Genomic DNA, 13657 nt, shown 5'->3' with positions numbered 1-13657 from the left:
TCCCTATAATGCTTAGAGAAGATCGTATGCCAAGTCTTATTTAAGTGTTGTGGTTGCAGGTTCACCTGGCACATCTAAAGCATTTTCTTTTGGGGTGTTGCTATAAGCCACCAAGTGCTAACAGTCGGTATCTAAATAATGTGGGTGAAATGCTTGATAGTGTATGTGATGTAAACAGAGAGGTCTACTTTCTTGGGGACCAGAATATTGACTGGTTTTCATCAAGCTGTCCGCTCAAGAGGAAGCTTCTCACTGTAATCAGTTCCTGTAATCTGGTTCAGGTTATTAATCAACCTACCAGGGTGTTTACAAACACTACAAGAACAAGATCATCCAGAATGTATTGATCACATTTTTACTAATACTGTAGAACTTGTTCTAAAGCTTTTTCAGAGCAATTGGATGCAGTGATCACAATATAGTGGCTACATCTAGGAAAGCCAAAGTTTAAAAAGCTGGACCTAAAACAGTGTATAAGAGATCATACAAAATATTTTGCTGTGACTCTCATGTGGATGAACTGATGAGGCTCCATGGATTGATGACAAATTGAAAAACTCTATGGTTGAAAGAGATGGGGCAATGGGAGTGGCTAATAAGTCTGGCTGCACATCTGACTGGCTGACTTACTGCAAATTGAGAAATGATGTGACTGAACTCAACATAAATAAGAAGAAACTCTATTATAAAGGCAAGATCAATTATATAATTTATTTTAATGATTACGATGAGCAGTGAGCCATTGTACTCATGCATAAAAAAACAATATCAAAACAAAATCATTGTAAGTTTGAATTTTGTAAAGTCAGTGTGGGAGACGTGGGGAAATTATTGTTATCGATCAATAATGACAAACCTTCCAGCATTGACAACTTAGATAGAAAGCCACTGAGGATGGTAGTTCACTCCATGGCCACTCCTATCTGTCATATCTTTATATCTGAGCCTAGATGGAAGGCCTGTAGGGAAGCCAAAGTAATTCCGCTACCTAAGAGTGGTAAAGCAGCTTTCAGTGATTCTAACAGCAGAGCAATCACCTTGCTGCCAGCTCTTAGCAAACTGTTGGAAAAAATGATGTTTGACCAAATACAATGCCAATTTCACTGTTAAAAAATTAACAATAGACTTTCAGTATGCTTATAGAGAAGGGCACTCAACTTGTACTGCACTGACACCGATGACTGATGATTGGTTGAAAGAAATTGATAATAAGAAGAGTGTGGTAGCTGTACTGTTAGATTTCAGTGCAGCTTTCGATATTACTGACCATAACCTGTTATTGAGAAAACTTGTGTTTTATAGCTTTTCAACCTCTGCCATATCGTGGATTCAGAGCTATCTATCTAATAGAACTCTATAATGTTTTCTATAATGGAAGCTTCTCTAATGTCAAACATGTAAAGTGTGGTGTACCGCAGGGCAGTTCTCTAGGCCTTCTACTCTTTTCTATTTTTACCAATGGTCTGCCACTGAAATTAAACAAAGCAGGTGTGTCCATGTATGCTGACGATTCAACCATACATCCATCAACAACCACAGCTAATGAAGTCACTGAAACCCTTAACAAAGAGTTGCTGGATTCAAACTTGCAATCTTTGATTTGATAAATCAGCAATAAAAAGTTGTTTTGATATTTTTGTTTTAAGCCTATCCCAAACCTTAAACCTTATCTTAATGATTCAGAGTTAAAACCTAACCTTAAGGATTTTTTGTTATTGCCTGAATTTAACCCTAACCTTAATCAAATCAAAATTTGATGTATTTGAAACATGGATTAATGTCTAATTCTGATGTGACATTGTGAGATTGTGAGAGCTGGTAGGTTACTACACCTTTTATACATGCTACAAGATGTGTACAAGACTAAAACAAATTGATTTTATTTGACTATAGCCTTCTACATATACACATGGACAGACATACACACGCACACACAAACGCGCACACACACACACACGCAAATACACGCACACGAATAAACAGAGAGAGAGAGCGAGAAAGGATTGCTGCAGAAGGTAATTCAGCAGAATCACTGTGTGTCTGCAGTTCCTGGTTCTCCTTCATTGTTACTGGTAATTCCCCGTCTTCCTCCTCCATATTTCCATTTTCAACTCCCCATCCAACAATAAAAGGTGATACAGTGCATTCATATCCCTTCACTTTTTCCACATTTTGTTACGATACAGTCAATTTCTAAAATGTATTAATTCGTTTTTTTCCCTCATCAATCAACACACAATACCCCATAATGACAAAGCAGAAACAGGTTTTTTGAATTTTTTTGCGAATGTATAATTTTTTAAAACCGGAAATAGAACATTTGCATAATTATTCAGACCCTTTACTCAAGACTTTGTTGAAGCACCTTTGACAGCGATTACATCCTCGAGTCTTCTTGGGTATGACGGTACAATTTAGCACACCTGTATTTGGGGAGTTTCTCCCATTCTTCTCTGCAGATCCTCTCAAGCTCTGTCAGGTTGGATGGGGAGTGTCGCTGCAGAGCTATTTTCAGGTCTCTCCAGAGATGTTCGATTGGGTTCAAGTACGGGCTCTGACTGGGCAACTCAAGGACATTCAGAAACTCCTGCGTTGTCCTGGCTGTGTGCTTAGGGTTGTTGTCCTGTTGGAAGGTGAACCAGTCTGAGGTCCTGAGCACTTTGGAGCAGGTACTTTGTACTTTGTACTTTGTGCTCCGTTCATCTTTCCCTCTATCCTGACTAGTCTCCCAGTCCCTGCCACTGAAAAACATCCCCACAGCATGATGCTGCCACCACCATGCTTCACCGTAGGGATGGTGCCAGGTTTCCTCCAGATGTGATGCTTGACATTCAGGCCAAAGAATTCAATCTTGGTTTCATCAGACCAGAGAATCTTGTTTCTCATGGTCTGAGTCAGATGCCTTTTGGCAAACTCCAAGCAGACTGTCATGTGCCTTTTACTGAGAAGTGGCTTCCGTCTGGCCACTCTACCACAAAGGCCTGATTGTTGGAGTGCTGCAGAGATGTTTGTCCTTCTGGAAGGTTCTCCCATCTCCACATAGGAACTCTGGAGCTCTGTCAGAGTAACCATTGAGTTCTTGGTCACATCCCTGACCAAGGTCCCTCTCCCACGATTGCAAAGTTTGGCTGGGAAGAGGAAGAGTCTTGGTGGTTCCAAACTTATTCCATTTAAGAATGATGGAGGCCACTGTGATTTGGGGACCTTCAATGCTGCAGAAATGTTTTGTACCCTTTCCCAGATCTGTGCCTCGACACAATCCTGTCTCGGAGCTCTACAGACAATTCCTTGGACCTCATGGCTTGGTTTTTGCTCTGAAGGATGATCAATGGAAACAGGATGCACCTGTGTTCAATTTCGATTCTCATAGCAAAGAGTCTGAATACTTATGTAAATAAGGTATTTCTATAAACCTGTTTTCACTTTGTCATTATTGATGTGTGTAGATTGATGTGGATATTGTTTTATTTAATCCATTTTAGAATAAGGCTGTAACGTAACAAAATGCGGAAAAAGTGGTCTGAATACTTTCCGAATGCACTGTACACAGGTAGAAGTGTCCAACCATCAACTTTGGTCAGCATTGGTGGGAGAGGTGTGTCTTCAGAATGAAACATGCAATAGCTCTCAATATCTCTCAATAGCTGATTCAAGAAAATACATAATACTAAAATCTGTGACAGCTGGTGTGTTGTGCACTGAAGTCCACAAGCAAAGGGAAAAGGTGAGAGGAGGAGAGGGCATTTCTGCGATAAGGAATTATACAACGATCTGGCTGCTATGAAAGTGAACTGTGTTTGCGTGTGTTCAGGGTGTGTTCATTTCGCCTATTCTGTTGAAAAACGTTACTCAAACAGAAGCAAGCAGAACAAAACAGGGATAAACATATCTGAATTTGTACAATAGAAACTCTCATTTGCAACTGTTGGACTAATGATTACACACTAGATCAGCTAGATGCAGGCAAGATTGTGCAAGGCAGTATTGAATGTGTCAATGTCTGTCACCTTGTTTACAAAAATGTATCTCAACCTGTGCACCTATGTTGTTAACTTTTATTTTTAGGCTAGGTTGTAGCAACCTCATGATGGATTAAGGGAAACTTTGAGTATCATATAGTAGCCTAAACCTATCGATGTTACATTGAGCTAGGTGAATGGAATATGAATGCAGTTATCCAATGCTGTAAAAAAAAATATCGTCCTTCCTCATATTAAACGGCATCGACCGCCACATATCTACACGCTCTCCTCCTCTCACCTTTTCCCTTCGCTTATGGACTTCAGTGCACAACACATCAGCTGTCTAACCAGGCAAATAAAAACATTTCCAAGCCAAACCTTCATATCATAACCACTTACACACAGCCTACATCTTCGTCACCATATTAGCTAACATCAAGTCAACATAGCTACTAGAACTAACACGTTAATAAACCAGTACATCATAAAATACAGTGTACAGTTAGCAATCAGTTTAGCAGTTACACCGGCGGGCCCAGGTGGCAATAAATTAATAAAACCAAAAGCTTACCTTGACTTGGAAGAGTTCCAGTGTTGGATAGCCATAGCCAGCTAGGTAACATAGCATCCCTCACTGTTTGAGCCGCGTGTTTAAGTACAGAGTAGGCTAAACTAGCTAGCTGCATTTGCTAGCTAAGTAAGTTAAAGTGAAATATATACATATATAGCTCTCTCTCTAGCTTCTACTTTATTTTTAAAGATTTTTGTTGTTGTGTTTCTCTCTCTTTTTTTACCCATTTCTCTCCCCAATTTCATGGTAACCAATTGGTAGTTATGGTCTTGTCTTGTACGGACTCTGGAGAGTTGAAGGTCGAGAGCCATGTGTCCTCCAAAACACAACCCAGCCAAGCCGCACTGCTTCTTGACACAACGCCCACTTAACCTGGAAGCCAGCCGCACACTGTGTCAGCGTACATTGCACCCGGCGCGCCATAGGAGTCATTAGTGCGCGATGGGACAAGAACATCCCTGCCAGCCAAACCCTCCCGTAACCCAAATGATGCTGGACCAATTGTGCACCGCCTCATGGTTCTCCCGATCGTGGCCGGCTGCGACAGAGCCTGGACTCGAACCAGGCTCTCTAGTGGCACAGCTAGCACTGCGGTGCAGTGCCTTAGATCACTCAGGAGGCCTTCTTTCTCTCTCTTTGAGTCAACTACTCACCATATTGCATGCACTACAGTGCTAGCTAGCTGTATGCGTTCAGTACTAGATTTATCCTCTGATCCTTTCATTGGGTGGACAACATGTCAGTTCATGCTGCAAGAGCTTTAATAGGTTGGAGGACGTCGTCTGGAAGTTGTCATAATTACTGTGTAAGTCTATGAAAGGGTGTGAGAACCATAAACCTCCTAGGTTTTGTATTGAAGTTGATGTACCCAGAGGAGAACAGAAGGTAGCTGTCCTTCGGCTACACCCTTGTGGTAGCCTACAGACTGCCGTTGAGGCTACTTGTCATGCTGGCATAAATGATTCGAAGACAGGCACAGGAATGCGTAATAGGGTTTTTTATTATACCCCAAATTTTCAGCGTGCCGTGTAAAGGCACGGGGACGAAGACGACACAAACACATAACAAAACACAGGGTTGAAACCCAAACAAAAGAGCGAGGAGCACCTTGAATAAATAACACACGCGCACAATGATTAACACACGGGACGTGACCCGTAATCACCTGTACAATCCACAATGGCACGAAAGCCTTCGTGCCGTTGTGGATTGTACAGGTGATTACGGGTCACGTAATTTGTTGACCTTTGCCACCTTTTTGCCACCTTTTCTAACTCGGTCAGTGATAAACAGACTATGTCTTTGTCTGCCCTACATACACACAAGCACAACTCTCACTTGTGTGTGTGTAAGGCAGTAAGCAGACAGAGAGTGTATTTGTGTAAGGCAGTGAGCAGACAGAGAGTGTATTTGTGTAAGGCAGTGAGCAGACAGAGAGTGTATTTGTGTAAGGCAGTGAGCAGACAGAGAGTGTATTTGTGTAAGGCAGTGAGCAGACAGAGTGTATTTGTGTAAGGCAGTGAGCAGACAGAGAGTGTATGTGTGTAAGGCAGTGAGCAGACAGAGAGTGTGTGTGTGTAAGGCAGTGAGCAGACAGAGAGTGTATTTGTGTAAGGCAGTGAGCAGACAGAGAGTGTATTTGTGTAAGGCAGTGAGCAGACAGAGTGTATTTGTGTAAGGCAGTGAGCAGACAGAGAGTGTATTTGTGTAAGGCAGTGAGCAGACAGAGTGTATTTGTGTAAGGCAGTGAGCAGACAGAGAGTGTATTTGTGTAAGGCAGTGAGCAGACAGAGTGTATTTGTGTAAAGCAGTGAGCAGACAGAGTGTATGTGTGTAAGGCAGTGAGCAGACAGAGAGTGTATTTGTGTAAGGCAGTGAGCAGACAGAGTGTGTATGTGTGTAAGGCAGTGAGCAAACAGAGAGTGTATGTGTGTAAGGCAGTGAGCAGACAGAGTGTGTATTTGTGTAAGGCAGTAAGCAGACAGAGAGTGTATTTGTGTAAGGCAGTGAGCAGACAGAGAGTGTATTTGTGTAAGGCAGTGAGCAGACAGAGTGTATGTGTGTAAGGCAGTGAGCAGACAGAGAGTGTGTGTGTGTAAGGCAGTGAGCAGACAGAGAGTGTATTTGTGTAAGGCAGTGAGCAGACAGAGAGTGTTTGTGTGTAAGGCAGTGAGCAGACAGAGAGTGTATGTGTGTAAGGCAGTGAGCAGACAGAGAGTGTATTTGTGTAAGGCAGTGAGCAAACAGAGTGTATTTGTGTAAGGCAGTGAGCAGACAGAGTGTATGTGTGTAAGGCAGTGAGCAGACAGTGTATTTGTGTAAGGCAGTGAGCAGACAGAGTGTATGTGTGTAAGGCAGTGAGCAGACAGATTGTATGTGTGTAAGGCAGTGAGCAGACAGAGTGTATTTGTGTAAGGCAGTGAGCAGACAGAGAGTGTATTTGTGTAAGGCAGTGAGCAGACAGAGTGTATTTGTGTAAGGCAGTGAGCAAACAGAGTGTATTTGTGTAAGGCAGTGAGCAGACAGAGAGTGTGTGTGTGTAAGGCAGTGAGCAGACAGAGAGTGTCTTTGTGTAAGGCAGTGAGCAGACAGAGTGTATTTGTGTAAGGCAGTGAGCAGACAGAGAGTGTATGTGTGTAAGGCAGTGAGCAGACAGAGTGTATGTGTGTAAGGCAGTGAGCAGACAGAGAGTGTTTGTGTGTAAGGCAGTGAGCAGACAGAGAGTGTATGTGTGTAAGGCAGTGAGCAGACAGAGAGTGTATTTGTGTAAGGCAGTGAGCAGACAGAGAGTGTTTGTGTGTAAGGCAGTGAGCAGACAGAGAGTGTATGTGTGTAAGGCAGTGAGCAGACAGAGAGTGTATTTGTGTAAGGCAGTGAGCAAACAGAGTGTATTTGTGTAAGGCAGTGAGCAAACAGAGTGTATTTGTGTAAGGCAGTGAGCAGACAGAGAGTGTATTTGTGTAAGGCAGTGAGCAAACAGAGTGTATTTGTGTAAGGCAGTGAGCAGACAGAGAGTGTATGTGTGTAAGGCAGTGAGCAGACAGAGAGTGTATTTGTGTAAGGCAGTGAGCAGACAGAGAGTGTATGTGTGTAAGGCAGTGAGCAGACAGAGAGTGTATTTGTGTAAGGCAGTGAGCAAACAGAGTGTATTTGTGTAAGGCAGTGAGCAGACAGAGAGTGTATTTGTGTAAGGCAGTGAGCAGACAGAGTGTATTTGTGTAAGGCAGTGAGCAGACAGGGAGTGTGTGTGTGTAAGGCAGTGAGCAGACAGAGAGTGTGTGTGTGTAAGGCAGTGAGCAGACAGAGAGTGTGTTTGTGTAAGGCAGTGAGCAGACAGAGAGTGTATTTGTGTAAGGCAGTGAGCAGACAGAGAGTGTTTGTGTGTAAGGCAGTGAGCAGACAGAGAGTGTATGTGTGTAAGGCAGTGAGCAGACAGAGAGTGTGTGTGTGTAAGGCAGTGAGCAGACAGAGAGTGTATTTGTGTAAGGCAGTGAGCAGACAGAGAGTGTATTTGTGTAAGGCAGTGAGCAGACAGAGAGTGTGTGTGTGTAAGGCAGTGAGCAGACAGAGAGTGTATTTGTGTAAGGCAGTGAGCAGACAGAGTGTTTGTGTGTAAGGCAGTGAGCAGACAGAGAGTGTTTGTGTGTAAGGCAGTGAGCAGACAGAGAGTGTTTGTGTGTAAGGCAGTGAGCAGACAGAGAGTGTATGTGTGTAAGGCAGTGAGCAGACAGAGAGTGTATTTGTGTAAGGCAGTGAGCAAACAGAGTGTATTTGTGTAAGGCAGTGAGCAGACAGAGAGTGTGTGTGTGTAAGGCAGTGAGCAGACAGAGAGTGTATTTGTGTAAGGCAGTGAGCAGACAGAGTGTTTGTGTGTAAGGCAGTGAGCAGACAGAGAGTGTTTGTGTGTAAGGCAGTGAGCAGACAGAGAGTGTTTGTGTGTAAGGCAGTGAGCAGACAGAGAGTGTATGTGTGTAAGGCAGTGAGCAGACAGAGAGTGTATTTGTGTAAGGCAGTGAGCAAACAGAGTGTATTTGTGTAAGGCAGTGAGCAAACAGAGTGTATTTGTGTAAGGCAGTGAGCAGACAGAGAGTGTATGTGTGTAAGGCAGTGAGCAGACAGAGTGTGTGCGTGTGTAAGGCAGTGAGCAGACAGAGTGTATGTGTGTAAGGCAGTGAGCAGACAGTGTATTTGTGTAAGGCAGTGAGCAGACAGAGTGTATGTGTGTAAGGCAGTGAGCAGACAGATTGTATGTGTGTAAGGCAGTGAGCAGACAGAGTGTATTTGTGTAAGGCAGTGAGCAGACAGAGAGTGTATTTGTGTAAGGCAGTGAGCAGACAGAGTGTATTTGTGTAAGGCAGTGAGCAAACAGAGTGTATTTGTGTAAGGCAGTGAGCAGACAGAGAGTGTGTGTGTGTAAGGCAGTGAGCAGACAGAGAGTGTATTTGTGTAAGGCAGTGAGCAGACAGAGTGTATTTGTGTAAGGCAGTGAGCAGACAGAGAGTGTATGTGCGTAAGGCAGTGAGCAGACAGAGTGTATGTGTGTAAGGCAGTGAGCAGACAGAGAGTGTTTGTGTGTAAGGCAGTGAGCAGACAGAGAGTGTATGTGTGTAAGGCAGTGAGCAGACAGAGAGTGTATTTGTGTAAGGCAGTGAGCAGACAGAGAGTGTTTGTGTGTAAGGCAGTGAGCAGACAGAGAGTGTATGTGTGTAAGGCAGTGAGCAGACAGAGAGTGTATTTGTGTAAGGCAGTGAGCAAACAGAGTGTATTTGTGTAAGGCAGTGAGCAAACAGAGTGTATTTGTGTAAGGCAGTGAGCAGACAGAGAGTGTATTTGTGTAAGGCAGTGAGCAAACAGAGTGTATTTGTGTAAGGCAGTGAGCAGACAGAGAGTGTATGTGTGTAAGGCAGTGAGCAGACAGAGAGTGTATTTGTGTAAGGCAGTGAGCAGACAGAGAGTGTATGTGTGTAAGGCAGTGAGCAGACAGAGAGTGTATTTGTGTAAGGCAGTGAGCAAACAGAGTGTATTTGTGTAAGGCAGTGAGCAGACAGAGAGTGTATTTGTGTAAGGCAGTGAGCAGACAGAGTGTATTTGTGTAAGGCAGTGAGCAGACAGGGAGTGTGTGTGTGTAAGGCAGTGAGCAGACAGAGAGTGTGTGTGTGTAAGGCAGTGAGCAGACAGAGAGTGTGTTTGTGTAAGGCAGTGAGCAGACAGAGAGTGTATTTGTGTAAGGCAGTGAGCAGACAGAGTGTATTTGTGTAAGGCAGTGAGCAGACAGAGAGTGTATGTGTGTAAGGCAGTGAGCAGACAGAGAGTGTATTTGTGTAAGGCAGTGAGCAGACAGAGAGTGTATGTGTGTAAGGCAGTGAGCAGACAGAGAGTGTATTTGTGTAAGGCAGTGAGCAAACAGAGTGTATTTGTGTAAGGCAGTGAGCAGACAGAGAGTGTATTTGTGTAAGGCAGTGAGCAGACAGAGTGTATTTGTGTAAGGCAGTGAGCAGACAGGGAGTGTGTGTGTGTAAGGCAGTGAGCAGACAGAGAGTGTGTGTGTGTAAGGCAGTGAGCAGACAGAGAGTGTGTTTGTGTAAGGCAGTGAGCAGACAGAGAGTGTATTTGTGTAAGGCAGTGAGCAGACAGAGAGTGTTTGTGTGTAAGGCAGTGAGCAGACAGAGAGTGTATGTGTGTAAGGCAGTGAGCAGACAGAGAGTGTGTGTGTGTAAGGCAGTGAGCAGACAGAGAGTGTATTTGTGTAAGGCAGTGAGCAGACAGAGAGTGTATTTGTGTAAGGCAGTGAGCAGACAGAGAGTGTGTGTGTGTAAGGCAGTGAGCAGACAGAGAGTGTATTTGTGTAAGGCAGTGAGCAGACAGAGTGTTTGTGTGTAAGGCAGTGAGCAGACAGAGAGTGTTTGTGTGTAAGGCAGTGAGCAGACAGAGAGTGTTTGTGTGTAAGGCAGTGAGCAGACAGAGAGTGTATGTGTGTAAGGCAGTGAGCAGACAGAGAGTGTATTTGTGTAAGGCAGTGAGCAAACAGAGTGTATTTGTGTAAGGCAGTGAGCAGACAGAGAGTGTGTGTGTGTAAGGCAGTGAGCAGACAGAGAGTGTATTTGTGTAAGGCAGTGAGCAGACAGAGTGTTTGTGTGTAAGGCAGTGAGCAGACAGAGAGTGTTTGTGTGTAAGGCAGTGAGCAGACAGAGAGTGTTTGTGTGTAAGGCAGTGAGCAGACAGAGAGTGTATGTGTGTAAGGCAGTGAGCAGACAGAGAGTGTATTTGTGTAAGGCAGTGAGCAAACAGAGTGTATTTGTGTAAGGCAGTGAGCAAACAGAGTGTATTTGTGTAAGGCAGTGAGCAGACAGAGAGTGTATGTGTGTAAGGCAGTGAGCAGACAGAGTGTATTTGTGTAAGGCAGTGAGCAGACAGAGTGTATTTGTGTAAGGCAGTAAGCAGACAGAGAGTGTATTTGTGTAAGGCAGTGAGCAGACAGAGTGTATTTGTGTAAGGCAGTAAGCAGACAGAGAGTGTATTTGTGTAAGGCAGTGAGCAAACAGAGTGTATTTGTGTAAGGCAGTGAGCAGACAGAGTGTATTTTTGTAAGGCAGTGAGCAGACAGAGAGTGTGTGTGTGTAAGGCAGTGAGCAGACAGAGAGTGTATTTGTGTAAGGCAGTGAGCAGACAGAGTGTATTTGTGTAAGGCAGTGAGCAGACAGAGTGTATTTGTGTAAGGCAGTAAGCAGACAGAGAGTGTATTTGTGTAAGGCAGTGAGCAGACAGAGTGTATTTGTGTAAGGCAGTAAGCAGACAGAGAGTGTATTTGTGTAAGGCAGTGAGCAAACAGGGTGTATTTGTGTAAGGCAGTGAGCAGACAGAGTGTATTTGTGTAAGGCAGTGAGCAGACAGAGAGTGTGTGTGTGTAAGGCAGTGAGCAGACAGAGAGTGTGTGTGTGTAAGGCAGTGAGCAGACAGAGAGTGTGTGTGTGTAAGGCAGTGAGCAGACAGAGAGTGTATTTGTGTAAGGCAGTGAGCAAACAGAGTGTATTTGTGTAAGGCAGTGAGCAGACAGAGAGTGTATGTGTGTAAGGCAGTGAGCAGACAGAGAGTGTATTTGTGTAAGGCAGTGAGCAGACAGAGACTGTATGTGTGTAAGGCAGTGAGCAGACAGAGAGTGTATGTGTGTAAGGCAGTGAGCAAACAGAGTGTATTTGTGTAAGGCAGTGAGCAGACAGAGAGTGTTTTTGTGTAAGGCAGTGAGCAGACAGAGTGTATTTGTGTAAGGCAGTGAGCAGACAGAGAGTGTGTGTAAGGCTTTGAGCAGACAGAGAGTGTGTGTGTGTAAGGCAGTGAGCAGACAGATAGTGTGTTTGTGTAAGGCAGTGAGCAGACAGAGAGTGTATTTGTGTAAGGCAGTGAGCAGACAGAGAGTGTTTGTGTGTAAGGCAGTGAGCAGACAGAGAGTGTATGTGTGTAAGGCAGTGAGCAGACAGAGAGTGTGTGTGTGTAAGGCAGTGAGCAGACAGAGAGTGTATTTGTGTAAGGCAGTGAGCAGACAGAGTGTATTTGTGTAAGGCAGTGAGCAGACAGAGAGTGTATTTGTGTAAGGCAGTGAGCAGACAGAGAGTGTATTTGTGTAAGGCAGTGAGCAGACAGAGAGTGTATGTGTGTAAGGCAGTGAGCAGACAGAGAGTGTATTTGTGTAAGGCAGTGAGCAGACAGAGAGTGTATGTGTGTAAGGAAGTGAGCAGACAGAGAGTGTATTTGTGTAAGGCAGTGAGCAGACAGAGAGAGTGTGTGTGTAAGGCAGTGAGCAGACAGAGAGTGTATGTGTGTAAGGCAGTGAGCAGACAGAGTGTATTTGTGTAAGGCAGTGAGCAGACAGAGAGTGTGTGTGTGTAAGGCAGTGAGCAGACAGAGTGTATTTGTGTAAGGCAGTGAGCAGACAGAGAGTGTATTTGTGTAAGGCAGTGAGCAGACAGAGAGTGTGTGTGTGTAAGGCAGTGAGCAGACAGAGAGTGTGTGTGTGTAAGGCAGTGAGCAGACAGAGAGTGTATGTGTGTAAGGCAGTGAGCAGACAGAGTGCGACGGAGGCATATTTCTGAGGCTGGTAGAAAGGTACCAGAGTGAGTCACGCTCCTGCATTTTCTGCCCCAGTAAACTTAGCCCACACAAACACACTCAGACTTTCAGGGTACAATAACTACATCGCCTGTTTTTCTAACACTAATATACAAGTTTGAACTCTGCCTATGGCTAAGAAAATACAGAACTCAGTACAGCTACATAATCCATATAGCCTGGACACATACCCTATCACATACACTGTCACACACACTGTCACACACACAATCACACACACAATCACACACACTATCACATACACTATCACACACACTATCACACGCACTCACCCTCCTGAGACACACACACACAGGCCACCCCCGACCCAAACTTGGGTCGTGTGTGTTTAAACACGTGTTCAATGGTAAAATTTTGATGAACATGTTACATATTTAATCCGTATTTAGACGGGAAGGATCATAGAGGGAAATGGAGTAAACATGATGCTAACCCCAGGGGGTCCAGAGGAACATGGGAGAGCAGGGTTAACACAGGAGGGAGAGAGACTGTCTGTCCCATATTCCTATCATATCTCTATCATTCCCCCATCTTTATCGATCCTAAAAGGATCTGTTGGCTGTCATAATGCCACTGCAGCCCCTATCACTATGACTGTCTGAATAGAATAGAATAAACTGGACATTCATTTTCTCCTTCAAAACTCTACCAACATCTCTGTCAGGCCCACACTGCCCAGTGCCCACACCTGTACACACCTATCAGTCATACAAAACAACACACCCTCCCCAAAAGATAATACCCCCCCAATTCAAACTATAAAGCTTGTGCACCTGTACGCCAAGCCTCCCAGCCCTAAGGCACAGTGAGGAGACACACCTGATTTACCCTGTGAGAGGATGCAGCTCCCCCTCAGTCAACAACTGAATCATCACGTTTTGTCACCAAAGCCCCTGTGACCTGTATGCTCTAGTCGGCTGGCCCTCGCTACATATTCGTCACCAGACCCCCTGGCTCCGGGTCATCTATAAGTCTATGCTAGGTAAAGCTCCGCCTTATC

The 13657-nt window shown here is 44.5% G+C and overlaps 1 protein-coding gene across 8 annotated transcripts in view; it reads right to left on the bottom strand.

Annotated features, from left to right (window-relative positions):
* The window catches only part of LOC129862424 (FERM domain-containing protein 4A-like), a 225350-nt gene that overhangs the window by 149882 nt on the left and 61811 nt on the right, over positions 1–13657 (bottom strand). The window lies entirely within an intron of this gene.

This window comes from Salvelinus fontinalis, chromosome 9 (genome assembly GCF_029448725.1).
Source record: "Salvelinus fontinalis isolate EN_2023a chromosome 9, ASM2944872v1, whole genome shotgun sequence".
In the NCBI taxonomy this organism is placed as follows: Eukaryota; Metazoa; Chordata; class Actinopteri; order Salmoniformes; family Salmonidae; genus Salvelinus; species Salvelinus fontinalis.
The sequence above is the reverse complement of the archived record's forward strand: the minus strand, read 5'-3'. Positions and strand labels throughout refer to the sequence as shown.